The sequence below is a fragment of the Lissotriton vulgaris genome, chromosome 7, assembly GCF_964263255.1.
Source record: "Lissotriton vulgaris chromosome 7, aLisVul1.2, whole genome shotgun sequence".
Taxonomy (NCBI): Eukaryota; Metazoa; Chordata; class Amphibia; order Caudata; family Salamandridae; genus Lissotriton; species Lissotriton vulgaris.
Genome location: NC_141695.1, coordinates 1380465597 through 1380493554, shown reverse-complemented (window position 1 = coordinate 1380493554; position 27958 = coordinate 1380465597). Strand labels below are relative to the sequence as shown.

At 48.3% G+C, this 27958-nt stretch overlaps 1 protein-coding gene across 2 annotated transcripts in view; it reads right to left on the bottom strand.

Annotated features, from left to right (window-relative positions):
* The window catches only part of HIRIP3 (HIRA interacting protein 3), a 135602-nt gene that overhangs the window by 63575 nt on the left and 44069 nt on the right, over positions 1-27958 (bottom strand). The gene's annotated exons all lie outside the window — the stretch shown is intronic.

Below are 27958 nucleotides of genomic sequence, written 5' to 3'. Positions count from 1 at the left end.
TCCGGACCTGCGCTTGCTGGCGCGGAAAAAAGAAGAACTGACGTGAGCGAGCGAGAGCGGCGTCTAAGTACTCCGACGACGTCATCCCGGCACCAACGATGGACGCGGAGCTGCAGACGACGCCTACCGACGTGCAGGGGTACTGCTACGCAAAATTTTCCGGTTCCAGTCTGACGCCTGGGGATATTCTAAGGTAAGGAATCTAATACTAACCTGTTTCTTTCAGATTTGGGCTACTGCTAATAAGTAGGTTTGAAAAAGGGCACAGTCAACGTGTTTCGGTGGCATAAGAAGATACTAAGGCCACCTTCATCAGGACCCTCAGATTATCACAACAAGAGTTCTCAACACCCTGGGAAGACTGTAATTGATTATATCACACAGAGCACAAAGCTTATCACTCAAAGGTTGGAATGCCCCTAAACTCTGTAAATGTTCAAAAGGTCTGCCCGGTTCCAACAAATATTATGTTTCTTTTCCTACTGTTCCTTTGATATAAATTTGGCACCTGGGAAACCCACTATCATACCCTCGGATTTCTTAGGAAAATGGTGGTACTTCCATCAGGAAAATCTTCTCTGAATAGCGTCACTATATCCACACACCGCCAAAGACCCAGAATCTTAGCTCCTTTTACAACTCAGTTTTGATACTTCAGCAAGCGACTTATTTCCTTCAAAGTAACGTGGCTCTGTACGCCGCAGACCAGTACCGTGAACGTCTGACATTGTTCTGCAATCTGTCCATCAATTGTTTTTTCTGCATTTACAACAATGTTGGCATTACATTTCAACATGGTGGCAGCCCGCCTTTAATATCTACTATTTTACTTTCTAGCATTGATGGCAAGGCACACTTTAATTTTAAATAATATAAAGTTAAAGTCTGGCATACCTTAAGGGCTACAAAGGTATAAAATCAAAATGCCTGAGCTAGTTGCTAAAGCTACTGGGTAATGGGATTTAAATATTAGGGCTCAAGGAATAGTCGCAGTACCACAGGCTGATAAGAGGTGTCCCTGGGACTTGCATTGGTCTCTCTCCCTCACTACGTGCAGCATGAGTGCTCTTCTGATAAAATGTTCTGGACTGATTTTGGGTCCCAGCCTGGCCCGGCTCACAACATAAAAGTATTAACTCTTCACTTGTGTGGAAAACAAAAAGTTTGTAGAGGTAGGTATCTGGTCATTTTAAAGTACTGAAACAAATCTGGGTTGACCTTTGAAAATGTTTACATGTATGTTTTAACTCCACTCTGGCATGTTAGGACAGTCAGCCGGATGCAGTGCAATATAAGGAGGTGAATGGTTTCCATGTCCAGAGGTGTGTAGTATTTCATAAAGTGGTGCTCTAGGCACTCAGCGTTGCGGCTGTCATCATAGTGTACAATTGTGCATGTTTGCATACAATTTGGAACAGATATCTTTGTGGCTCTCTGCTGTGACCCCCACGCCCTTCGGTCTGGACTGTTCCCGTGAGGCACAGGGTCAAGACTGATTTGTATTGCGGCATACTTGTATAGCGCGACCTGTCACCACCAAGGGCATCCTGGCGCTTTGACCCATAATCCAGCGAAAAACAGAAGCTCAGCCTATCCTGGGAAAAAGGTGAGTTTTCAGAGCCTTTCTAAAAGCTAAAAGATCTTCAAGGCTTCTCAAGGATATAGGCAGAGAGTTCCAGAGTTTGGCTGCCGCTACTCTGAACGAGCGGCCACCCATCCTCACTCTCTGGAATCGCGGGACTACCAGTAGCCTGGACGACGAGGAGCGTAGAGCTCTAGATGGACAATACCAGGCAAACATTCGCCGCAAAGGGATCGGGCCCAGGCCATGAATGGCCCTGAACACAATACACGCTGCTTTGTAGTGCACCCGCAGATGGACTGGCAGCCAATGAAGTTCTCGCAGCGCTGCCGTAGAAGAGCTATAGTAGGGGCGAGAGAGGGCGAGTTTGGCAGCAATATTTTGCACCCTTTGCAACTTGCCCAGAAGTGTTACCGGGGCCTCCAGAAGTAGTGCGTTACAATAGTCAAGTCGACTTAGGATGGTACAACGCACTACTTCTGGTCTGGCTTGCTCAGGGAGGAGAGGTAGGACCTTGCGCAGCATACGAATCAGCATCATACATGTAGAGGTGGTCTTGTTTACATGTAGATCCAGCTGCAGGTTAGGCCCAAAAGTAACGCCTAGATTGCGCGCTGATTGTGCAGCAGACACCGTCTCTGAGAAGGACGGAGGCCAGAAGTCAACTGGGAGATCTCGAGGAACTCGATCGGTGGAACAGTGCAAGACCTCTGTCTTTGTTCCGTTGAACTGTAACGAGTTCAATATTTGCATATAGCTGTGTCCAAATTGGAGTGAGCTAGTTCGGTCTGACTGTTCCCATGAGGCACAGGGTCATGACTGATTTGCATATAGCTGTGTAAGAACTGGGGTGGCGAAGTGAGCTAAAGAAAGATGGTTGATTCAACCCAGGTCTGTGACTGGGGGTGAATGTCAGAAAAGTTTCAGCGATCCGTCCATCATCTCCTTGAGTGTTCACCCCACGCCCTTCCTCTAAAACAATGGAACAAGGCACCAAGAGGGAGGCACTTGATGTGATTATTCCTTTGACATTGTGGCAACTAAGAGGGGCTAACAGCCTTTGACTGTTGCCCATTATTATCATCCGTTGTGGGTAAGGATGTCCTAAGAGAGAGAGGTACCAAACACACAGGAGGTTTAATCTTGAAGCCTCTGCGTACGCCGCTTTTCATTACATTCAGAGGTTTTGCTTCTGGGATTTCACGCTTGAGTGCCTATTGGCAGAATGGGCTCTCAAAGCAGCGAGGACAGCTCAGCTTGTTAGTTTTCCGCAAACTTATTTACGTGGACTAGTTTATTTTAATTAGTTATAGAGAATTGCACAAGGACGTATGGTAAACTCCTGTGTTCATAATGACGAAATTGCTACCACAAAGTTAACAGCCGATAGGCGCATTCCAACTTTCACAATGATCTTAATTTATTAGGGTCATATGGGTTATTTTTAGTGTTTAGAGAGTCTGGACTGGTTTTTATTTTTCATCATTGTTTTTTGCGGAAGAGCTCTCTCTACATAATAGAGAAGGTGATGTATCTTAAGAGAAGGGCAAACTTCCGATTTTGAAGAGCCAATTTTTTCAATTTCAATTTGTAATCTTTATTCGGTTCTTAAAAAGACACCATAAAAGCACAAATACAAAGTACACACAAAATATTTAAAAACGTCAATAAATTTTTCCATAAAAAGGTATAAATGGTAAAATTATCTGACACTCTAAGAAGACCAGGGGATCATAAGTTTAAATGTTCAAGGGGACGAGTGATATTAGGGGCCAGTTTCTCTAGTATTCCTCAGTCTTATTGCCATTCGAATAAAGTTTATGGTGCAAAAAAGGGTGTAAGCATCCTCCGCTTCCTGTAAGAACCTCAAGGCCAATCTTGCATGTTTAAACTTAAGGTCTTTCAAAATCCACACCAGGAACTTGCGTCTTGGCATAGTATAGAAAGGGCACAGTAAAACAAAGTGAAGGGTATCCTGCGGAGACCTGTGGTCGCAGCCGCAGGTACCCTTCTCCTCCACTGTATGAGTAAACCCAGCCGGGACCGCGAGGAGGTGATGAAGCATGTTGAGTCTGAAACGTGTCATAACGAAGCGATCCTGGGCGTTGAACATGACCCTTAAATAAGGTTCCATGCCATGCTTCACTGTAAGTTCATTATAAAAAGATTAGTGGGTTTATGGTTTTCTTTTTCTGCCCTTGACGACTTAAGCTGTGCTGAGAAAAGTTTTTTCACCAGGGTCTTGCTCTCGAGTGTTATGGAGTCTGGGGATGTAAAGAAGTTAGTGCAATCGATTTCAACTAGAGATTTCTTAACGTATTTCAGCCAGGGGATGGTTTCACCTTTGTCTCTTTTGAGGCAGTCCCCTATGATTTGTCTTGTTAGGGACGCCTCTGGGTTGGTCCATACTTTAACCCATGCCAGGAGAGGTTTAATTTTAATCCTGTCTTCTATGAAGGTTTCTCCTACTTCTTCATGGATAATGTGGGCCGATACACTCTGGGGGACTTTCAGGATTCTCCTCAAGAATTTATTTTCTTCTATCTGGATCTGCTGTACTTTGTTATCCAGGAAGCCCCACACTTCTGCACCATAGGATACTTTCGCACAGCAGATTGACCTATATAGGTTCAATATTTGTTCCGGAGACCATTTTCCTAGTCTTTGCCCGTACCCCATGATGGCTCCTACTGAGGCTGCCAGTTTCATAGAATGCTTTTCTACCAGAGGTTTAAAAGTGAGATGATGGTCAAATAGTACCCCCAGGTATGAAAAGGTCTTAACCTGATCTATTTTGTGTGACCCGATATGATAGGTAAAAGACCCTTTTGTTGGTTGCCCTGATGACATGATGTAAGATTTTTCCAGGTTGGTTGCCAGGTCCAGTTTGTCCATGAACATGACGAACCCATCAATCAGTTTTTGCAATCCTAGGGGGGTTCTGGCAAGCAAAACCGCGTCGTCGGCGTAGAGTAGTACAGGTACAGCACGATGACCGATTTGGGGTGAGTCCACCTTGAGTTTAAGGAGGTCTTTTTCCAGCGAGTTGATATAGATGGAAAAAAGAAAGGGCGCGAGGATCCATCCCTGCCTTACTCCACTCGTGCAAGTGAAGGGATCGGTCTTTTTACCCTCTTGGTTGTACCTCACACTTGCGGTGGTGTTCCGGTGGAGATTTTGCAGGGTGTCAACTAGCGGTTGATCCACTCCTAATTCTAATAGCATGGACCAGAGCTTTCTCCTGTTTACACGGTCGAAAGCCGCTGAAAGGTCCATAAACCCCATGTGAATGGACCCCTTCCCGGCGATGGTGTATTTGGCTATCAGGAGGTATAAGTTTAGGCATTGATCGGTGGTAGATCTACCTTTCCTGAAGCCGTATTGCATTTCCGAGAGGACTTGGTGCTCCTCGGCCCAGTCTTGCAGTCGCTGTAGGATGACTCGCCCTAGTACCTTTGCTGTCATATCTATGAGCGAAATGGGTCGATTTTGAAGAGCCACTGGGTACTGGAATTTAAATATTAGGCCTTAAGGATAGAGTGCAGTACCACCGGCTGTTAGTGGGACACCTAGTAACAGCCTGTGGAGCTGCACCCTTTCATTAAGACCTAATGTAGGAATTCCATTACCTAGTATTAGCCACTTAAGGTACTGCACCCTTAATCTATATCTATACTAATATAATAAAGAGAGCCCAAACCTTTGAGGCGAGTAATCTCAGGAACCACAACACCCAATGCAGCGTTGGAAAGGGCAGTTGCAGCAGAAGGACATAGGCTATGCAGACGCCCACCATATACATTTAAAAGGTAAAAGAACCGAGCCAGCAAAGTAGTCCCTTGTGGGCGTGTCTGCGTTGTGCTGTGGGCCTGTGCTGGGGGCATGTGGTACGTTCCGCCCTTCATGCCATATCTCATATTGTGTGCTAATCCCACCCTGCTCCCTTTAAATACCCCTGCACCCCATAATCATAACCCACCCTTACTCCTTAAAATACCCCAACACCCTTAAACACTAACCCATCTTAACCCTATAAATATACCCTGTACCCCAAAACCCAAACCTATCCCTAAACCCTAAAAATACCCCTGTACCCCAAAATCCAACTCTAGCCCTGAACCCTAAAAAACCCCTGTACCCCAAACCTAGCCCTGAACCCTAAAAATACCCCTGTACCCCAAAACCCAAACCTAGCCCTGAACCCTTAAAATATCCCTGTACTCCAAAACCCAAACCTACCCCTGAACCCTAAAAATACCCCTATACCCCAAAACCCAAACCTAGCCCTGAACCCTAAAAAACCCCTGTACCCCAAAACCCATACCTATCCCTAAACCCCAAAACTACCCCTGTAACCCATAACCCAAAACTATATCTGAACCCTTAAAATACCCAAACGCCCCAAAACATATACCTCAGTACCCCAAAACATATACCCCTATACCCATACTTACCTTATCCAAACATAAAAAAACATGCTTTTACCATTCATGCATTTACAACTAATTTCGTTGTAAATGTATGCGTGGTAAAAGCATATAAAATGTAATGCCATGCGTTATAATGGCATTGCGGAGTCATGGTACTTTCGTAATGAAAGTATGCGGAGTGATGGTATGCGGAAAGAAAGTTGCGGAATAATGGGGGTTTACCCTCCGCCGGGGTTTACCCTGCTACACCATAAACCGTGTGGCAATTGGAGTACTTGGGGCCAATAATTTGAGGTGAGAAAACTCTCAGGAGCACTTGGGATATAAGACTACACCGTGGCGCTAGAGGACCCACACCACCCAACGGCAGACTCTCGACCCACCTGAGGGGCGAGGCAGCGAAGAGACTTGGTTCGTTGCATCCTGAAGCTCTGGGCCCTACCTGGGGAACGTGATTTGAAGTTGAGTGGGGCTGTGGAGAAGCCAGTGCCACAGACCAAATGATTGGGGGGCAATGAAACTTGTGCCCTGGTGCCTGATTTTAAAATGGCGACCCGCCATGCAGGACATGACTACAGTGTTAATGATGGCCTTCCCAACATGGCCCAGACAACGATTGGATGCGGCGAGATGCCAATGTCTACAGTTCTTTAACGCCTGAATCCTTGTCATTTTTGGCACTGTGAGAAGCGATGCCCGAGTCAGGATGCCTGATCTCAACATGATGATCCTGCCACGCGGCGAACGACGATAGTATACATTGAGTCTACATACTACCAGACTTACAACAAGTGAATGTGGAGGGGTTCCCCTGCCCGGCTCTATGTCAGAAGCACTCCCATTGGAAGGACAGGATGGCCCCCGATGCATGCCCCTTGCCTCTTAATACCAATCATAATAGGTTGCCCTCACCTTTCTGCACCTTGGGCCAATTTGGAGAACATGGGATTGTACATATAACTCTCATTACAACTGCTTGATTCTTCCTTGGTGGAAGGCCCACAGATTATCCGCTTATCCACTACTGTGGATTAGGAGCATTGGTCTCAAACAGAAAAAAGACCTTCTATACAAAGTGACACAAAAGGCCTGAATGCTACCCTTACCACACTGCTGCAAAACTGATTTTGATGCCACATTACGGACTGTGACACAATGTATAATAACACGGAACTTGTGAGATGAGAGGCACATCCTATGCACAATAAAATGCAAGTAGAAAATGACACCAAGATGAAATGCTCGCCACTTGTTCTTTCGACACACCTGCTGTAGATGTCATCGATTTATAGCCACCAGACGTTCAAGACCTCTGCTTTACGCTTGTGGTGCAACGGCTCAGGTGGGACTACATCCCCCAGCATTCCTGCCTAGTGGAGGTGGCTGTCTCTGCCTGCTGCACACCTGACTGCCATCAAGAGCTCAAAAGTGCTACGTGCAGGCGAAGATCGGACGAAGAAGGGCCAGTCTTAGCCCAGAAGGGGCTGGGGTGGGCCACCATTCTTGTTTTTTGTTCTTCTGCAGCTATCCTGCCATCTTGAAGTCCACCACAAGACAGTCTCTCCAACTTCTGCAGCTCATCTGGATACTATGGGGAACAAATGTTGCCCCTGCAGCCACTTTGGGCCCTCAACTCCAACCCCACACAACAGAAAGCTTTTTAGTGCGGCTCTCCATCACAGTTGCGGATATCCTCCGGACACGTTCCTCCTTATCGTTCCCAAGATTTGGGAGAGGATAGAGCGGTCGACCTCGGAGCTGGGGCAGGGACACACAACATCCTGTGATTCTGGGCAAATCATGTAATCTCCGTATGCCTAACAAAAAGGATTGCGTCAGTCAGGAACAAAACTGGTGCTCATGTAAAGCGCTCTGATACCTTCGGGTGGAGTTGGCACTATATAAAGAAGATGGACTAATGGAAGGGGAAGGCTTTAACATCCTAGCTGTACACTCGCCTGATCATGGCCAGTCAGCCAAACATAGGAAAAGGACAATAAAACCTAAGCGGGGGAACCTAAAATCCTCAAAATCCTTGATAGCCAAGCAAGAACAGTTCGCTGTCTAGCCCCCTACGGATGGATTTTTCTCTCTGGGACAGCATAAGTTGGCATCTCGGCGATACGCTTGATCTCAAGTTACAGCCTGTATGCAACCGGCTCGCTGGTATTGAGGCAAGCCTGAAAGGCCTGGACAGCATTTGCAAGGTGTGTGCTGTGGGGCCACTAAAAGAGCAGCCAACTGCTGATGGAAGGCCAATCTATTCAGAACCTTATATGCAACCCAACACCAAGGAATCACATGCAAGAGGTGATAATAACACCCAGAGATCTGATGCAAGAGCGGCCCTTTGACCCCCCCAAGAGGGCAGGCCACCCCTACTGCTCCTTTGACAGGAACTGGAAATCACACATATGGGAGGCATGCCAGTCCAGACCCTTCTCCTGTGATCAATCTTCCTCCTGCTTCTTGCCTGAATGTAGCAATTCTAGGCAATGCACTAAGTCTGCCTGCCAGGAACACTGAGCCAACATTGGACCTAAAAAGTGACCCACTACATAGAGTTGGGAGCGTAGAGCCCTTGGCATGATAATTTCCTGGGGACTGTATAATTATAAACTTCCGAACCCCACCACCACTCCCCCCCCCCCCCCATGGTTGCTGAGGAGATTCTGGCCCTAGCCAGGATTTGTGCTGTAAAATCCACCCCCCCCCAAGTAAATGTCTTGCCATTTGGCTTCTTTTACAAACATCTAGTCCCTGTATGTAATTGGAACTCAGCGTCCACCAACATCTCAAACAGGCTGCACGCAGCACCCCAGTCAGTGCCCGGGAACAGATTCATGAAGCTCTCGGGCATGGAGGATAATGATTAACAATTCACATGGAAGTGTGACAGTGTTGCTGCTTTTACTAAGAATACAAGCCCCTCTAGCTACTCAACCGCCCTTTCAGCCCTTACAATCGGGGGACCCCGTGCCATATAAAGGTCGCTCAATCCCCCCTGCCAGCCCCATCATGTGCATTTGCACGCAAGAGGTAGCCCCTGGGGAATATCTTGCTAGTCTATCGTCTGCGAACTGGAACATACCATCTTGGAATATTGCTGGGCTCAAATGATCTTGACTGGGGACATTTTATAGACTCTTGACATTTGCATATTTCAAGAGACATGGGGCACTAATTTCTCATGCAGTGCTTCAACCTTGGGGAAGGGGCGCCCTGCTAGTGAGCTCGCTATCTGGGTTACCACGCTCAACTCTGAAATATTAAGCCTATCCTTGATTTCCCCCGACATTTTAGGGTTAAAATTGGTTCCCTCCACTAAGGTACTTATTTACAATTTCAAAGTGTATAACAGACCTGGGGACAACCATAAGGAATCATACACCATAAATATTTTAGGAGTGCCTTTCGGGTATCCTGCTGGGTGGATCGAACAATTGTCGCAGGTGAATTCAATGTAACTTACAAGCCTATTGATTGTGAAGGTTTTTGTATCGACGAGGATAAAGTACTGGGAATTCTTCAATTAGGCCTACAGCTTTTGAAAAAGGTTTCCCATCCGGCAGCTCCACTTCAAGGGCTCATATTGTACCTAGGCCTTAGAGTGTGCAATGGCAGGATGCCCTCGAAGGGGCGGGGGGGGGGGGGGGGGGCTATAATTTTACTGCCAGAATCGATTACATCTTAGTCTCCCTGAACGTATGGCCCCTTGTAGAGGACATGAGTATAATCCCCAATGCCCTGCATCTAGAGATGAGATGTTCTCTCCTCACTAAGTATGAGTGTTCTCTAACTAGGCAGCAGGAGGGATGTTGCCCTTACCAACAAGTGGGTGCCTTAAAATGGCCCACTGACTCTTGCGACCCCACTACTGTGACCCAGATCAATGTAAAGGTCAATGACACCTTTGAACTCATGATTGGATCAATCCCAAAGGAGACACCCCAGTGGATTGTCTAAAACTCCAGGACAAGCTTTTCGACCAATTGGGTACCCACTTCTACAAAGAAGATAAAGAACCTTCCCTGATAGAGAAAAAGCACCCTTGGTTCACTAAACAACGCAGCCTAGCAAAGTCAGAGGTTGTTGACTATCAAATATAAACAAGCACTGGCGTTGCCAATAGGTCTCGCAGTAGGAAAGTTGGAGCTATTACAATTGCAAATAGCAATGCCTTTTATTTTTGTTTTCATTTTAAAAACATAAAGTGCTTTGTCATTTACAAAACCAATAGCTCCAACTTTCCTACTGCGAGACCTATTGTGCACTGCACAGTGTGGGTGAAAGTTGCACTGCATGGGTGTGAGTGCCTTTGAGTGAGTGGCGTTGCGTGGGTGAGTGGCGTTGCGTGGGTGAGTGGCGTTGCGTGGGTGAGAGTGGGCTTGCTTGTGAGAGAGTGGGCTTGCGTGTGAGAGAGTGGGCTTGCGTGTGAGAGAGTGGGCTTGCGTGTGAGAGAGTGGGCTTGCGTGTGAGAGAGTGGGCTTGCGTGTGAGAGAGTGGGCTTGCGTGTGAGAGAGTGGGCTTGCGTGTGAGAGAGTGGGCTTGCGTGTGAGAGAGTGGGCTTGCGTGTGAGAGAGTGGCGTTGTGTGTCTGACAGCGGCGCTGCGTGGGTGTGAGCGGCGCTGCGTGGGTGTGAGCGGCGCTGCGTGGGTGTGAGCGGCGCTGCGTGGGTGTGAGCGGCGCTGCGTGGGTGTGAGCGGCGCTGCGTGGGTGTGAGCGGCGCTGCGTGGGTGTGAGCGGCGCTGCGTGGGTGTGAGCGGCGCTGCGTGGGTGTGAGCGGCGCTGCGTGGGTGTGAGCGGCGCTGCGTGGGTGTGAGCGGCGCTGCGTGGGTGTGAGCGGCGCTGCGTGGGTGTGAGCGGCGCTGCGTGGGTGTGAGCGGCGCTGCGTGGGTGTGAGCGGCGCTGCGTGGGTGTGAGCGGCGCTGCGTGGGTGTGAGCGGCGCTGCGTGGGTGTGAGCGGCGCTGCGTGGGTGTGAGCGGCGCTGCGTGGGTGTGAGCGGCGCTGCGTGGGTGTGAGCGGCGCTGCGTGGGTGAGAGCGGCGTTGCGTGTGTGAGAGCGGCGTTGCGTGTGTGAGAGCGGCGTTGCGTGTGTGAGAGCGGCGTTGCGTGTGTGAGAGCGGCGTTGCGTGTGTGAGAGCGGCGTTGCGTGTGTGAGAGCGGCGTTGCGTGTGTGAGAGCGGCGTTGCGTGTGTGAGAGCGGCGTTGCGTGTGTGAGAGCGGCGTTGCGTGTGTGAGAGTGGGCTTGCGTGTGTGAGAGTGGGCTTGCGTGTGTGAGAGTGGGCTTGCGTGTGTGAGAGTGGGCTTGGGTGTGTGAGAGTGGGCTTGCGTGGGTGTGAGTGGCGTTGTGTGTCTGACAGTGGCGTTGTGTGTCTGACAGTGGTGCTGTGTGTCTGACAGTGGTGCTGTGTGGGTAAAAGTGGCACTGCGTGGGTGTGAGTGGCGTTGCGTGTGTGAGTGGCGTTGCGTGTGTGAGTGGCGTTGCGTGTGTGAGTGGCGTTGCGTGTGTGAGTGGCGTTGCGTGTGTGAGTGGCGTTGCGTGTGTGAGTGGCGTTGCGTGTGTGAGTGGCGTTGCGTGTGTGAGTGGCGTTGCGTGTGTGAGTGGCGTTGCGTGTGTGAGTGGCGTTGCGTGTGTGAGTGGCGTTGCGTGTGTGAGTGGCGTTGCGTGTGTGAGTGGCGTTGCGTGTGTGAGTGGCGTTGCGTGTGTGAGCGGCGTTGCGTGTGTGAGCGGCGTTGCGTGTGTGAGCGGCGTTGCGTGTGTGAGCGGCGTTGCGTGTGTGAGCGGCGTTGCGTGTGTGAGCGGCGTTGCGTGTGTGAGCGGCGTTGCGTGTGTGAGCGGCGTTGCGTGTGTGAGCGGCGTTGCCTGCGTGAGCGGCGTTGCGTGCGTGAGCGGCGTTGCCTGCGTGAGCGGCGTTGCCTGCGCGAGCGGCGTTGCATGCGCGAGCGGCGTTGCATGCGCGAGTGGCGTTGCATGCGCGAGTGGCGTTGCATGCGCGAGTGGCGTTGCATGTGTGAGTGGCGTTGCATGTGTGAGTGGCGTTGCATGTGTGAGTGGTGACATTGATTTAGTGTGTTGCATGCGCGAGTGGCGTTGCATGCGCGAGTGGCGTTGCATGTGTGAGTGGCGTTGCATGTGTGAGTGGCGTTGCATGTGTGAGTGGCGTTGCATGTGTGAGTGGCGTTGCATGTGTGAGTGGTGACATTGATTTAGTGTGTTGCATGCGTGAGTGGCGTTGCGTGGGCGAGTGGCGTTGCGTGGGCGAGTGGCGTTGCGTGGGCGAGTGGCGTTGCGTGGGCGAGTGGCGTTGCGTGGGCGAGTGGCGTTGCGTGGGCGAGTGGCGTTGCGTGGGCGAGTGGCGTTGCGTGGGCGAGTGGCGTTGCGTGGGCGAGTGGCGTTGCGTGCGCGAGTGGCGTTGCGTGCGCGAGTGGCGTTGCGTGTGCGAGTGGCGTTGCATGTGTGAGTGGTGACATTGATTTAGTGTGTTGCATGCGCGAGTGGCGTTGCATGCGCGAGTGGCGTTGCATGCGCGAGTGGCGTTGCATGCGCGAGTGGCGTTGCATGCGCGAGTGGCGTTGCATGCGTGAGTGGCGTTGCGTGGGTGAGTGGCGTTGCGTGCGTGAGTGGCGTTGCGTGCGTGAGTGGCGTTGCGTGGGTGAGTGGCGTTGCGTGGGCGAGTGGCGTTGCGTGGGCGAGTGGCGTTGCGTGGGCGAGTGGCGTTGCGTGGGCGAGTGGCGTTGCGTGGGCGAGTGGCGTTGCGTGGGCGAGTGGCGTTGCGTGGGCGAGTGGCGTTGCATGTGTGAGTGGCGTTGCATGTGTGAGTGGCGTTGCATGTGTGAGTGGCGTTGCATGTGTGAGTGGCGTTGCATGTGTGAGTGGCGTTGCATGTGTGAGTGGCGTTGCATGTGTGAGTGGCGTTGCATGTGAGAGTGGCGTTGCATGTGTGAGTGGCGTTGCATGTGTGAGTGGCGTTGCATGTGTGAGTGGCGTTGCATGTGTGAGTGGCGTTGCATGTGTGAGTGGTGACATTGATTTAGTGTGTTGCATGCGTGAGTGGCGTTGCATGCGTGAGTGGCGTTGCGTGGGCGAGTGGCGTTGCGTGGGCGAGTGGCGTTGCGTGGGCGAGTGGCGTTGCGTGGGCGAGTGGCGTTGCGTGGGCGAGTGGCGTTGCGTGGGCGAGTGGCGTTGCGTGGGCGAGTGGCGTTGCGTGTGGCGTTGCGTGGGCGAGTGGCGTTGCATGTGTGAGTGGCGTTGCATGTGTGAGTGGCGTTGCATGTGTGAGTGGTGACATTGATTTAGTGTGTTGCATGCGTGAGTGGCGTTGCATGCGTGAGTGGCGTTGCATGCGTGAGTGGCGTTGCGTGGGCGAGTGGCGTTGCGTGGGCGAGTGGCGTTGCGTGGGCGAGTGGCGTTGCGTGGGCGAGTGGCGTTGCGTGGGCGAGTGGCGTTGCGTGGGCGAGTGGCGTTGCGTGGGCGAGTGGCGTTGCGTGTGGCGTTGCGTGGGCGAGTGGCGTTGCATGTGTGAGTGGCGTTGCATGTGTGAGTGGCGTTGCATGTGTGAGTGGCGTTGCATGCGTGAGTGGCGTTGCGTGGGCGAGTGGCGTTGCGTGGGCGAGTGGCGAGTGGCGTTGCGTGGGCGAGTGGCGTTGCGTGGGCGAGTGGCGTTGCGTGGGCGAGTGGCGTTGCGTGGGCGAGTGGCGTTGCGTGTGGCGTTGCGTGGGCGAGTGGCGTTGCATGTGTGAGTGGCGTTGCATGTGTGAGTGGCGTTGCATGTGTGAGTGGCGTTGCATGCGTGAGTGGCGTTGCGTGGGCGAGTGGCGTTGCGTGGGCGAGTGGCGTTGCGTGGGCGAGTGGCGTTGCGTGGGCGAGTGGCGTTGCGTGGGCGAGTGGCGTTGCGTGGGCGAGTGGCGTTGCGTGGGTGAGTGGCGTGGCGTGGGCGAGTGGCGTTGCGTGGGCGAGCGGCGTTGCGTGGGCGAGTGGCGTTGCGTGGGCGAGTGGCGTTGCTTTGAGGGAGTGGCGTTGCATGTGTGAGTGGCGTTGCATGTGTGAGTGGCGTTGCATGTGTGAGTGGCGTTGCATGTGTGAGTGGCGTTGCATGTGTGAGTGGCGTTGCATGTGTGAGTGGCGTTGCATGTGTGAGTGGCGTTGCATGTGTGAGTGGTGACATTGATTTAGTGTGTTGCATGCGTGAGTGGCGTTGCATGCGTGAGTGGCGTTGCGTGGGTGAGTGGCGTTGCGTGGGTGAGTGGCGTTGCGTGGGTGAGTGGCGTTGCGTGGGTGAGTGGCGTTGCGTGGGTGAGTGGCGTTGCGTGGGTGAGTGGCGTTGCATGGGAGGAGTGCTGCTAGGGCAAGGCTGTGTTTCGGGGAGAGAGAGGGGAGGTGCTGGTGTGGAAGGGGGGAGGTGCTGGTGTTAGATGTAGGAAGAAAAGAAGGGAGAGTTAGAAATACTCTGACAGGCGAGTACATGAGAACAGTACCACAATGAACAAATGAAGGGAAAGAACAGTGACTGCTGCAGGCAGTTTGGAAGGTCACGAATGCTGCTAAGGAAACGGATGCAGTTAATAGGTGTACGTGCAAGGCTGTGTTTGCGGGGAGATAGAGGGGAGGGGCTGGTGTGGAGGGGGAGGTGCTGGTGTGGGAGGAGTGCTGCTAGGGCAAGGCTGTGTTTTGGGGAGGGAGAGAGGGGAGGTGCTGGTGTGGGAGGGGGGAGTTGCTGGTGTGGGAGGAGTGCTGCTACGGCAAGGCTGTGTTTGCGGGGAGAGAGAGGGGAGGTGCTGGTGTGGGAGGGGGGAGTTGCTGTTGTGGGAGGAGTGCTGCTACGGCAAGGCTGTGTTTGCGGGGAGAGAGAGGGGAGGTGCTGGTGTGGGAGGGGGGAGTTGCTTGTGTGGGAGGAGTGCTGCTACGGCAAGGCTGTGTTTGCGGGGAGAGAGAGAGGGGAGGTGCCGGTGTGGGAGGGGGGAGTTGCTGGTGTGGGAGGAGTGCTGCTAGGGAAGGAGAAGCCCTGGCCATGAATGCTCGTGCATGTTTGCTCACGTGATTCACGTGAACTGCAAGAAAACCGCGGTGCTGAAAGCCCTTGGTTTGAAGATGATTTTGCCGACTTGAATTCTCCCCATTTCCCATTCCTGCGGAATGGTAAAGGCGAGACCTAAAAAAGAGACCTAATAATAAAAGCTAGAAGGGAGGATAAGCAACAACAACAAAAAAGAAAGATGAACCTGGAAGCCTAATGTGTGGGACAACCTTGTCACGGCAGCAAGAGCTAGAGACACAAAATCCTTGTCGAACATCGTAACTAATGAAAGCAAATCAGCCAAAACCCACGTTATTTCATGCAGTCAAAAACATGGGTCAATCATTTTGAAAAACTTTAATCCGATAAGGAAACACGCCCAATTGATGTTTCCAATCTGGGCCAACCTATTTTTAGGGAACAGCAAAAATTGTTCTTGAATTTTCTCTTGGCCAGACACTTGAGGACATAGATGCCCTGGAAAAAACCCCAGGTCCTAATGGCATCCCGGGTGATCTATTCGCGGTAGAGTTCCATGTCTGGGGCCCATAACTTAATTTACTGTCTAATTCTGTTTTGAGAGGTGCCTCGTACCGAAGACATGGCAGTCAGCAGAGATTGAGCCTATATATAAACAAGAATTTTCAGTGCAATAGGTCTAGAATTTGTGACAGTTTAAGCTATTCGCATTGTAAATGACAATGCCTTTTATTTATTTGTTTTAAAAAGCAACACATATGTAAAAGGCATTGTTATTTCTAAGGCCAATAGCACCATCCCTCGCAAATGCGAGACCACTTTAATGGTGGCTGCACCCCTTTCTTTAGACGCAGCTCGCCATATTAAGGTTACAGTGAGCAGCGTCTACACAAAGGAGCGCGCCCAACATTAAAGTGAAAGCATGTATGGGGCACTTTCACCGAAAGTGGAGAAAAAAAATGTAATTAAGAAAACTTCTGTAGCGTGACCGCTAAATAAATAATTGTGCTTGCTAAAGTGAAAGCGAACTGCCCTGTAAATGAATTAAATAGGCACGCCCGCTATAGTTAAAGGGGACTGCGTCCTAATTTAAATAAAGACATTACTAATAATATCCAAGCACGTGGCGTGCTGCGATGTGGTGGGTGGAATAGGAGAAGATCATTAAAGAAAATAGTGCTCACCGACTAATTAAAGCAGATCGTGTAACACCACAAGTAAAAAGTCCAGTCGTTATGGGAGGTTACAAATGCAGACAAGGCAGTACCAAGGAGGAACCAAGCCTATTCACAAATGAAAAACTACGATTTCGTAAGGACAGTAACAGGAGCAAATATAAAAAATAGGAGGGAAATGGGTTGTGCTTCTATGCCATACCTCAATACAACTTGCCTTACAAAGCAGCACTTGCGCTGCTCAGGCTCGACCTAAAAAGATAACAGGGATGACGCTCAAAACTATAGGCCGATCAGTCTGATTGATGGGCTACAAAAACTGTTAAGCTGTCAGGTCCTAGGAAAGATTCCAAATGGATACTAGTAAATAACATACTCTCAGATTACCGAGCAGATTTCCGATAGAATCTAAGCAAAATGGATCAAAAACTCAGGTTTTGTACTCTTTATTGGAAGACAGTGGTAAAAGAGATGGGACACTTATACTTAGTATTTGCAGACCTGAAATTGGCCTTGGATTTAATCCCTAGATGTGAAGACTTTAAAAGAGAGCTCAGAGAAAAACTGAGGGCAGATTTAACCTCCTCACTAGAAACTCTCAAATCTGACATTAATATTAAACTCACCTCCTAACAAGATGTGGACTTAGTGGACATCTGCATCTTGTGATGTTCTCGCGAAACTACACTCCTTTGAGATAAAAAAAACTCAATGTTATAGGCTGCACGGAAGACAGAAGAAATCTCATTCCAAGGCGACACATGTTTCCTTTTTCAAGACATCGCCCCTGCGACGTAGGCCCATCTGCATCAGTTTTGCCCAGTTACAGATAAAATCCATAACCATCACATCAAATATCGCTGAACATATCCATTTGTACTTGCGTTTCATTACCAGAACAAAATGCACCATTTCATAGAACTTTTGTAAGTAGCTTTGCTAGGAGTCTCGACCCCATAGACTCAGCACCCCGAAGGAGGTCTGAAAGGCCAGAGTGGACATTTTGTTGGCAGCACAGAAAAGGGACAATGGCTTTCACAGCTACGCCAGAGAAACCAGAGAAAATGTTAAACTGGTGGCAATAACTTTATTTTTTAACATGTAAACTAATACTTACAGCCAGCAAGCCAGGACATGTGGCCACCAGCTAATCCATTAAGGAAGGTGAGTATGTAAGTCTTCCTTTCCCTTCCAGGTTATGACTGCTGGCCTGGTGACAATATATGGACTGCAAGATGGTAGGCTCTTGTCTGCTAGGTTCCTTACTATGTAATGACAGTGTACCTTGATAACAATATGCTTCTTTTGAAATGCACTAACGGTTTTTGACCAACATGCCTGAATAAATGTATTTCCCTGACAAACCCTTCATTTGTTGGGGACTGAGTGTCCCATTTGTTACTGTTATGTGGTTTAAGTTGTTTTTACTCACAGTATATGAAAGGCTGCACTTAATGGCAGCATGGGAGAGGCAGGTGAAGCAGACTAATTCATGATACAATCTGATACGAGAGGTGAGGTAGATGGGGGGGGGGGGGAATCGAGTTGGGGGACACGTGTGGAACAGCTCTGCTGCTCATTGCTGCTAAGCTATCATAGTAATCACCACACTCACATGGAACATTAAAGAGCTTAACTTGCTGGCCAAACAACACAAACTCTGGAAATATTTGCTTGACCAGCAACACAACGTTTTGGCACTGCAGGAGATACATATCAGGTGGGGTGAGGATCATAGATTACGACATTAAGCTTACCACATAATGAACAAATCCTCAGCTTCTACCAAGCACAGCAGTGTGGCCCTCTTCTTCCACTGATCCTTACAATTCCAGCCTGACGGATGCAAAACTGATAAGCATGGGAGAATTGTAATAGTGAAAGGATGATTTGCTGGCTAAAAGTGTACTTTTGCTCAGGTTAATGCCCCTAACAATAATCAAGCTCCATTTATACACGCACTTCTATCCTTAATGGGGAGCTCTGCAGAGGGGGATATATTCCTGATGGGCAATTTCAATCTAACCTGGGACTCGGGGATAGATGGTACTCACCCCAAACATCCGCCACAGGGAGTTTCCCTAAGGCCTTGAAACAGGCCGCCCACTCAACAGGCTTAATAGACACTTGGGAAACCTGCCACCCAATGACCCAAAATAACACGTTCTGCTCACACTCACACCACAGATCAGATAATCTTTTTGTTAGTCAATCCCTAACTCATATGCTAGCAGAATCCTGGTTTCATCACATCACCCTCTCTGACCACGCTCCTGCTGTAGTAGTGCTGACTCAAGACTGGTTCACCCAGACACCAAAATATCGGCGCTGGGTTTTCCATGGGTCCTTACTGGAGAATGACTCTTTTGCAACACTCTTTTGCAACAAACTTTGCAAAACCATTAAAGAATACTTCCAATTAAATGACCCGCAAAACAGTAATTTCTCAAACAATTGGGATACTCTTACAGCAGCATTAAGAGGGAAATGTACAGAACTTTTATCTACCCTGAACAAACAGAGATCACAATGAGACTTGCACTGGAGGCAGAACTTCAAGGAGCTGAACAAGCCCATAAAGACAACTGGACTCTGGTCCAATAAAGAAAGTTACAGCCCAGATACACATATCAATAGAGCAGTTCATTCTTACGTCTTAAACACACAACCTACAAACAGGGCAGCAAAGTGGGGTCACATTTGGAACAACAACTTAGAGCCAAACCAGAGAAAGGATACGTAAGGAGCATTGATCGGCAGAGAGGGAGGGTGATAGGCCTTTATGGTCTAATTTTTAACGAATATGAAATTTCATGGGCAATGATGTGCCTTTTATATGCAATTTTTTTTCAACTCTTTTTAAAATGAATCTTTTAAAAATTCTAATTTGTAGTAATGGTTTGTCAAACTTTTGCTGTCTTGATATCGAATAAAGTTATTCTTGACTGGACTTTATTGGCAGTCTGGTACACTGTCCGTTTCAGAAGATAAGAAGGCTGAAACATTTGGCAAATTCTATGAACGACTCTATACTGCTGACCAAGTAAACGAAAGAGCCCAATTGGACTACCAAGATGGAGTGGGACACACCCCCCCCCCTCTCCCCCCGGTGATATAGGCCCAAAACGAGGTTCTGGGAGGAAATTAACAAGATGAGATCCAGGCTGCGATCAATGCTCCGAAATTACATAAATTGGCTGGGCCGAATGGGTTCAAAGCACAATTCTCAAAAATGTATCTCTAACCTGGTACCTCACCTGACGGCTTTGTTCAATTAAAAGGCTGAGACTAGCGCGGTTACCACCTCCATGAGTGAAGCATCAATATTGGTTATCCCGAAACCAGGAAGGGCCCACACTCATGTGGCTCATACAGACCCATCACATTGCTCAACCTAGATGGCAAAATATATTCGAAGATCCTGGCTACCAGATAAAATCATATTATGCTTGACCTGATCCATCATGACCAGACTGGCTTTATCAATGGCAGATGAACACATGATAATTGCAGAGGGTGATCCACATGGTCGAAAAACTAAAAACAACGTACCTGCAGTTTTATTGGCACTTGATACTGAGAAAGCCTTCGACCGGGTGGACTTTTCCTTCCTCTTTCATACTTTACGACTGTTTGGTGACCAATTTATAGGCATAATACAAGTCATCTAGGCCATGCTACAATCCTGAGTATTGGTCAATGGAGTGGGCTCTGATCTCTTTCGATTGGGTAGAGGGGTGAGATGTGTGTCCCCTCTGCCCACTGTCATTTGCTCTTAATACAGAACACCTGGCAGCCAAAATCCGCACGATTCCCTCCATTCAAGGTCATTTTTTCAGTTCAACAGAACAGAAAATCTATTTATTCGCTGATGATGATGTGTTGTTCTCTTCCCCTCAGACTTCATTGGCAGCTTTACAAACTGAACTTACACTATATGGAGAGGTGACAGGATTCTGCATCACATTTTCTGCTCAACTCTTTCTACTCATGACACGGAAGCCTTAGTGGATTCAGCCCCTTTCCAATGGGCTAAAAAATATATCACCTACTTGGGCAATAAAATCAACCCTGGAATATCAGACCTTTACTGGGCATAGTACCCTCCACACTTCCACAAACTAAAAACAGACTTAGAAAGATGGACTCCCTTGTATATCTTGTGGCTCGGATGTATCCATGCAATCAAAATGACTGTCTAACCTAAACTGCTATACCTCTTTCAGGGGCTACCCATCAAGATAGAGCACAACTTTCTGCCCACCCCTCGTTTGCTAATAAGCCGCTTCATCTGACCAAACGGCAGAGCCCGCATGCCACACAAAATGTTGAGACAGATTATGATAGCCATGCTCTACCTGATTTTCCCCTATATTATAAAGAGGCACAGCTGAGGACTATTTCCAAGTGGTCACAGCATGAATCCGATAAACATTGGTTAAACATGGATAGAGCTGTGGTAAGTAGATATATGTGGGATGTACTGTGGAGGCTGAAGATAGATAGCAACCAACCCCTCCTCCCAGTGCTGCTTACCCGAGTACCCCATCAAAAACGACTCAAAGTTTGGGATCAGGTAAATGGATCTACCAAGGGGACCACTTTTCCCTCCCCATCACAACCTAGCATTAACACCCATACTTCAGCCAGGCCGATTTCACTAATGTGAGGATGCCTTACCGTTTCTCACCTCTTTCACGGCTGGGACATCCTCACCTTTGAAAATTGGCAGCAAGATTTTAACCTTCCAGATACGGAACCCTATCTTTACAGACAGCTGAAACATTGGATACCTGACCAGGATGTTAGAGTAGCAGCCACTAGAGATCTTTCCCCCATTGAACAATTTGGTAGTCAGGAAGGTAGACTGAAAGAGAAGCCACTAGAGATCTTTCCCCCATTGAACAATTTGGTAGTCAGGAAGATAGATTGAGAGAGTATCTCCTTTATTTATTCCTTTTTGCTTACCAGAACTATGCCCCTGCAGCCCAGTCCCATTGTCTTTTGGGAACTAAGTCTCGGGGAGACAATTCCAGATGTGAAGTGCACAAACTCTGGAGAGACATTCTTAAACGTAACCTTTCAATAGGTATGCGAGAGGGGCACTACAAAATACTTTTTGACTGGTACCTCTACCCTACCAAGCTGGGGAAAAAAAAAAAAGATTCCCGGCCACATCTGATCTCAGCTGGGGCATTTTCACCACATATGGTGGGATTTCTCAATCATTCACCCATTCTGGACTGAAATATTGGCCCAAAATAAAGACATCCTAGGGTACCAAATCCTGGATTCACCCTACTTTGATTGCATGATGACTCTATTAAGCATCAAACATCTGGTGATTGAGCGATATTGTGGCTGTGCCTAGGAGCTGTTAAGCTTGCTCTGGCAACCGCATGGAAGAGGAACAAGACACCATCATTGTGTCAGTGGCACAGCCGACTCTGGTAGGTCGTAACTATGGACAGCATGGCTGACATTCTCTTAGACAACTACAAAAACTTTAAATACATTTGGGGCTCCTCAGTGGACCATCATTCAAGAGGCCTCCCATTATGTGCACACCCTACATGCACAACGGCATTTCACCTTTTTCAATTCTAGTATTGCGGACGTGCACCAATCCTCCCAGGCGTTCCATGCCCCACCCTTGAGCCTCTCATGTCTCCCTCATCTCATCCCATTTCGCATGCCATAGACAACATCACACTAGTACCTCCGTTTAAAGGTTTTTGTTTGGGGTTGGTAGGGGGTTACTCCGTAAAATGGATATTCTTTTGGGAGATCTGATCAACAGTATTGGAATGTAAAACTGTACTGTTTCATTTGGAGATGCCTTCTCATGGCGAAAACTGTTAGCCAATCTAGCTATTTTGTTGCATGATATCCGTGGCTGATGTAGACTAACTGTCGCTATTTGATATGTATAAAAACCAATAAAGAAAGATAGACCAGAAACTCTTACGGAAGTAGTGACAAAAAATAACAATACAGAACACTTTTAAGGCCCTTAAATTTGAATGACTACACTTAAAACCCTTTAGCAAGGATCATTTAGAGGGCAAGTCTAATGTCAGCAGCCAAGGTAATTCCAGCTCCAATTGCTTATAATAAACTTGCTGCAGTTAAAAAAGCATGTACTTGTATCTAGCGGTCTACTGCCTGTACCAGTTCCTACCTCTCAGTGCCCCCCTGATGCTCTGGAATAAGGGAATAGAACTTCGGTTTTATATAGCGGATTTCTAGGTCTAGTTATGATTAATAGGGACAGCTAGGACCATGCATATTGTGCTACGAGTTGAAATTCTTGGACTGGTACAACACGAAACAAAGCAAAAGCATTTACCAATAATCTTTTCATTAATCAAGAACAAAAACTGGAGGGTCGAAGACAATCAGGTACCGCCACAGTTTGGACCATAAATGAAGCGGACTAGCAATCCAGTGGCATTACCCCCATGACCTACTGAACAGGTTTCAGGAAACCAAAGACTTTGGGGTCCAGGGAGAGTAAGGCTGCAGGGCACCACCAGTGAAGCCTGCAGCTTCATTTGATCCAACAGGGGAAGTTCAAGCGACTAGACATGGAAAGAAAGACGGACTGGTTTTTCTCAATTCTGTGGGTGTTCCACTGCTCAGAGGGTCAAGAGGTAAACAGTCACATGAGACTGAGCACATGACAGTTCTTGGATACCATGTCCGCCTATTAGATAATTAGTTCAAACACCCTGCAGCTCAAACTCTTTAACTGCTAATTTACAGTACAACATTTTGGATCCGAGAAGGAGGTTTGTCTGTAAGTAAGCTTAAAATCCATATGTATAAGCTGTTCGGGACGTGGCCTGATGCCGATGGAGTAGATAGCTGACTTGCTGAGGTCCCGGGGAGGGGGCCCAGCCATCTGGCCCCATCGTGACCCAATTATGAGCACTACCACGCTCCCCGCAAGCCAGGCCTACTGAGGGGTAGGTGGCACTGGTGCGTTACACCTGGAGCGGAGGGGGGCCCTGGATAAATCGTCCGGAGATGATCAAACCCGCAGCGAGGAAAACAGCATGGTGATTAGGCCTGGGTGGTAAACTCCGCTCCACGTAGTGCAGCGGAGTTTTATCCCGGCTCACGCTCCCCAATGTTAAGTTGGCGAGCATGAGCTGCCACTCAGGTAGAATTTCTACTCGAGTGGAAGGAAGATCAGTTCGCACTGCACTCCATCACTTGCGGAACTCAGCAGAGTTTTTTTTGTCACCTCGTGGAGTTCAGCGTAACAAAACTTTGCGAACTCTGCCCACGCCTGATGGTGATCCAAAATAACGACCCTTGCGTTGGTAGAAAGAGAGCCTGCTCCCCGCATAACTTCTAACGTTGGCTGGCGCAGAGTCTAGAAACATCACCTGCAGCAAGAGGCACATCTCAAGCTCGCCCATGGAGGTCCACTGCTCCCGGGGGTCGCCTGCTGAAAAGTGGAAAGTGTTGCAGCACCATTGAAGACTAGTGTGACTTTGCAGAGAGGCCCGGAAACCTGTGACACGACAGCCCCTGCATGGAGGGATGGAAGCATGGCAGATGGTGTAGCTGGCAGTGCTTGCTACTGCGAGCCCCAACTGGCCAAAGGAGGGGCCTGCAGACCTGCGGCCAGCTAGCAAGACACCCGCCAAGGTACTGACTACAGGGCAGGCATTGTCGCTGCGGAAAGGGTTGCTGGGGAGCCCAGAATGGAGCATAGCTGTGGCCAGAGGGCTAGTAAGCGGTTTTTGCGGCCCACGATAGATGGCCGAGAACCACCTGGGTGAATAGACAGGTGCTCTGGGTCGAGACTACAAGGGAGGACTGGGGGCTGCCAGTTGCCCATACCGCACTGAAGAGGGGCTCTATGTAGTCGCAGGGGTGATCCAGACAATCACCCTACTGGGGACGGGGGAGAAACAACGGCCATCTGGTACATAACACAATAATCCTCATGCTCCAGGACACCACCTAATGGCTAATAAGGTCACGAAAAACCTGCGGCTGACATGGCCCCACACATCAAGCTTGTTTTCTTGGGCAGGCTGCGGGCTACTTCAGACTATTACCGTTGAGAGCCATGGGCTGGAGGGAGGTGGCGCTCGGGCCTTGCCCGAAGCAGATGGAGAGGACAACGGGGCAGAGGAGGGCAGTAAGGCACAGGGAGAGTGCGCTCCCGCTGACAAATTTGACTTTATCCGGCAAGTCATCAAAGATACCGGGGAAGACCTGGAGCTCAAGATGGATACCACTGTGGCAGCTATCAGCCTTCTCAGGGGTGACCAATGTAAGGTCACAGACTGAATCGCAAGGAACAAACAGTCGCTGGGAGAGCTGGTGCCTGAGACTGTGAAATTGAAAACGCTGATGGTCAGCGCAATGGATGGACTTACAGCACAAGGCGGAATATGCAGAAGGCAGGGCCCAAAGAAACAGTATACAAATTGTGGGACTGCCAAAAAAAACAGAGGGCAATGACATTGTGGCCTTCCTAGAATAGAGCACTGGATAAAAAGCATGTTGGTCCTCCAGGGCCTCCCACCATTCTTCGCCCTGGAATGCGCCCATAGAGTTCTGGCACGCCTGCCATCGGGTATGGCAGCTTGAGGACCTATACACTGACAACAGTAAAGTGACGCTCCCAGACTTTACACTTGCAATAAAAAGACAAGAGTGTCATTTGTGGAGGACAAGAAACAACTCAGCACAATGGGCTTCAATATACTATATTCTACCCTGCCAAACTTCAGGTGACTACAGACCAGGAAACAAAATTCTTCACCGACCAATGGGAGCTATGGGACTGGATGGGGGGTGACACCATGTGGAGATGCGACAAGGTTGCCCCAGGCTATCTCACGCCCACATCAGCTGGCTTCCCATCCGAGGTCAAGACCCACCACGATCGCCAGAATGCAGTGGAGACGACAGTGAAACTCACTATCTCTGATAAAACACCACCGCTGTGGAGGCCCACACCGGTGGATATTGGCTCCAGTCAGGAGACTGATTCAACTTTAGAATCAACCATAAGTGCTGGCTTGCCACACGTTACCTCTTGACTGGCAGATGATTTAAGCTGAATCCTGCCAAACATAAGACCTGCCAAACAATGAACACTTATGCAAGGGGGAGGGGAGAAGACCACACCACACTAGCACCCAGTGCGTTGTTTGCAGTCCTACTGAGAACTACATAGAATCAATCGGACGACTGAATTACAACTGTTGCCACAGTCAGGTAAATGCTCAACTTGCCTTGGCAAATACCACCCCTTGTGTAGGTGGGTACTACTACATGCCACTGAGGCAATTTCACAATGTCTGGATCGGGGTGAGAAGATACTTTCTAGTTTTGTCGATAGTAGCTGTCGCTACTTTACATGTCAGAAAGTGCTGAGGGAGTCAAGAGAACAGGAACCCAGGGAGTTGGAATCGGGAGTGCACCGATGGGAGTACTTCCACGAATGGCTAATGCACCCTATGCCTACGAAAGTCGTAACCAGGAACATCTAGGGTCCTAATAATATGAGAAAAAAATATAAAGTCCAGGCCCACCTGAAACAGAAAGGGGTTCATAAATCCTTATTGCAAGTAAAAGGTGGAGAGATCCCATTACATACGCAACATATTCAGCCTCTGCAAGGGGAACACTGTTATGGGTGAGAATGGGAATACCCTTCCAGGTCCTTCAAGAAAAGTCAAAGAAGGGTGGTACATGATCATCAACAGCTGCCTGGCACACCTCAAAGAGAAATGGGAAGACCATATGGGCACCACAATTTCCAATGAGTATTGGGTCACAATTCTAGTAGCGGGCCTGAAAGTATCCTGCATCGTGTGATTTAAACTAATCCACAACTATACACTTCACCCCAAACACACTCACACTTACTTCCCTAACACAGCTCAGTCTTGCCCTAGATGCTACCAAGAGGCAGTGGAGATGCTACACATGGTATGGGATTGCCCCATCCTAACTGGTTATTGGGTAGGAGTACTACATTCCATTAAAGATTTTACAGACCAAAACAACGACACAACAGCAGCGACTTGTATCCTGGGTTTTTATCCCCGTCCTACAAAATTTTTTTTTTATAGATCTGGCCCAAATACTAGCCAAGCGGCGTGTTACCATGAAGTGGAAGGCACCTGCTGGCCCACAAATTAGCAGGTGGAGGACAGACCTTCTCTGGGCAGAGTGTGGGAGGCGGAGGGGGATGCTTCTACAGGAGGCTAGATGGAGTAGGGGAATATTGGACTCAGTCCAAGCTTAGGAGAGCTTGGTTGAATAAAGAAAATAGCACCCGCACACAGTAAGAGTCCCTTCCCCATAGTAACGGAGGCTCGAGTAGAAATGAGACATGGAGCCACCATCCCAACTGGAACAATAGATATAGGCCTGGGCAGGCAACGGGTGCTGGGTGACCCGGAAGACGACCCAGGAGTCCTTTATGGCCATGCTCCCCTGCCTCTTTCTACTCATCCAGCGAAAAACACAAGACACCACTGAGAATCAGGGAAGGGTTGAAGGGGTGGAATTTCAAACTATTGGGATGGGATTATTGAAAGTTAACAGCCTCTGACATTAACAAAGTTATCGCTACTACGTAAAACTACACATTGGTATATATATATATATATATACTGATGTAATTTGTAGCAATTATACAGTGATTGTTCAGCAGCATGGCACACACACATTAAAATTAAATAAAATATGTTTACAAACAAAAGTATAAGAAATTTGGCGCTTATGTATGTGGTTCATTAATACAAAATAATTACTATTAGGAGGAGTGTTCAAAGGAAGTGCTAAGAGTTACGATTGCATTACTAACAGTGCTTCTAAAACAAAAATATGTACACTTTTGCAAAATTAACCAACTCAAGGTTATTTATAATGCTCAGATTCCATGCAAATACATAGAGGAGTCTGACAGAAAAATTGGCGATTTTTAAATTTCAAAAGAAAATATACACAACACAGCAACTCTAAAAACAACCTTTTGGTAAACTGTTGTGTAGTTTTACAATTTATTTGAGGCATCTAGTAGAAAAACATGACTGAGGCATGTCAACATATATAAAAAAAAAAAGATCAATAATGGTGAATCAGTGTAAAACTAATATCGTCAACATTATGGGCATAATGAAAATAAATAAGATGTCCAATTCTTAAAGTCGAAAAATACAGCTATATTTCCTTGCATTGGTGCAGATTTATGGCTTCCAGAAATTCACAGGAGTTGACAGAGGTATGTCTGGAAACTGTATTCCCAGAAAAAAGCAAAGAATTCCATTTTCACATGAGCTATATATATATATATATATATATATATATATATATATATATATATATATATATATATATATATATATATATATATATATATATACATATACATATACACATGACTGATGGCAAATTTACTTATCTTACATATCCTTTTTTCCACCCAGATTAACAGTTATACTAATGTCCTAGTCAAGAGTAAATTCCCAATATTTTTTTGTAAATAGACTAGGTGAACTTGCAGAAAGGTAGCAAGAATCAGAGCCTTATTAGAATCCAAATCTTGATATAATATGAACCCTGCCATAATCTGAGAGGCTATTATTATAAAAAGAGAATGCTACCATAATTTTTCACCTCACAGCATGGTACCAAAAGGGACACATGGATTTTGGTACAAGACAAGTAGATTGAGGATGCACCCTGTCCCATAAAAATATGTTTATAAAATTTCACATACCCTCTATGGATTGG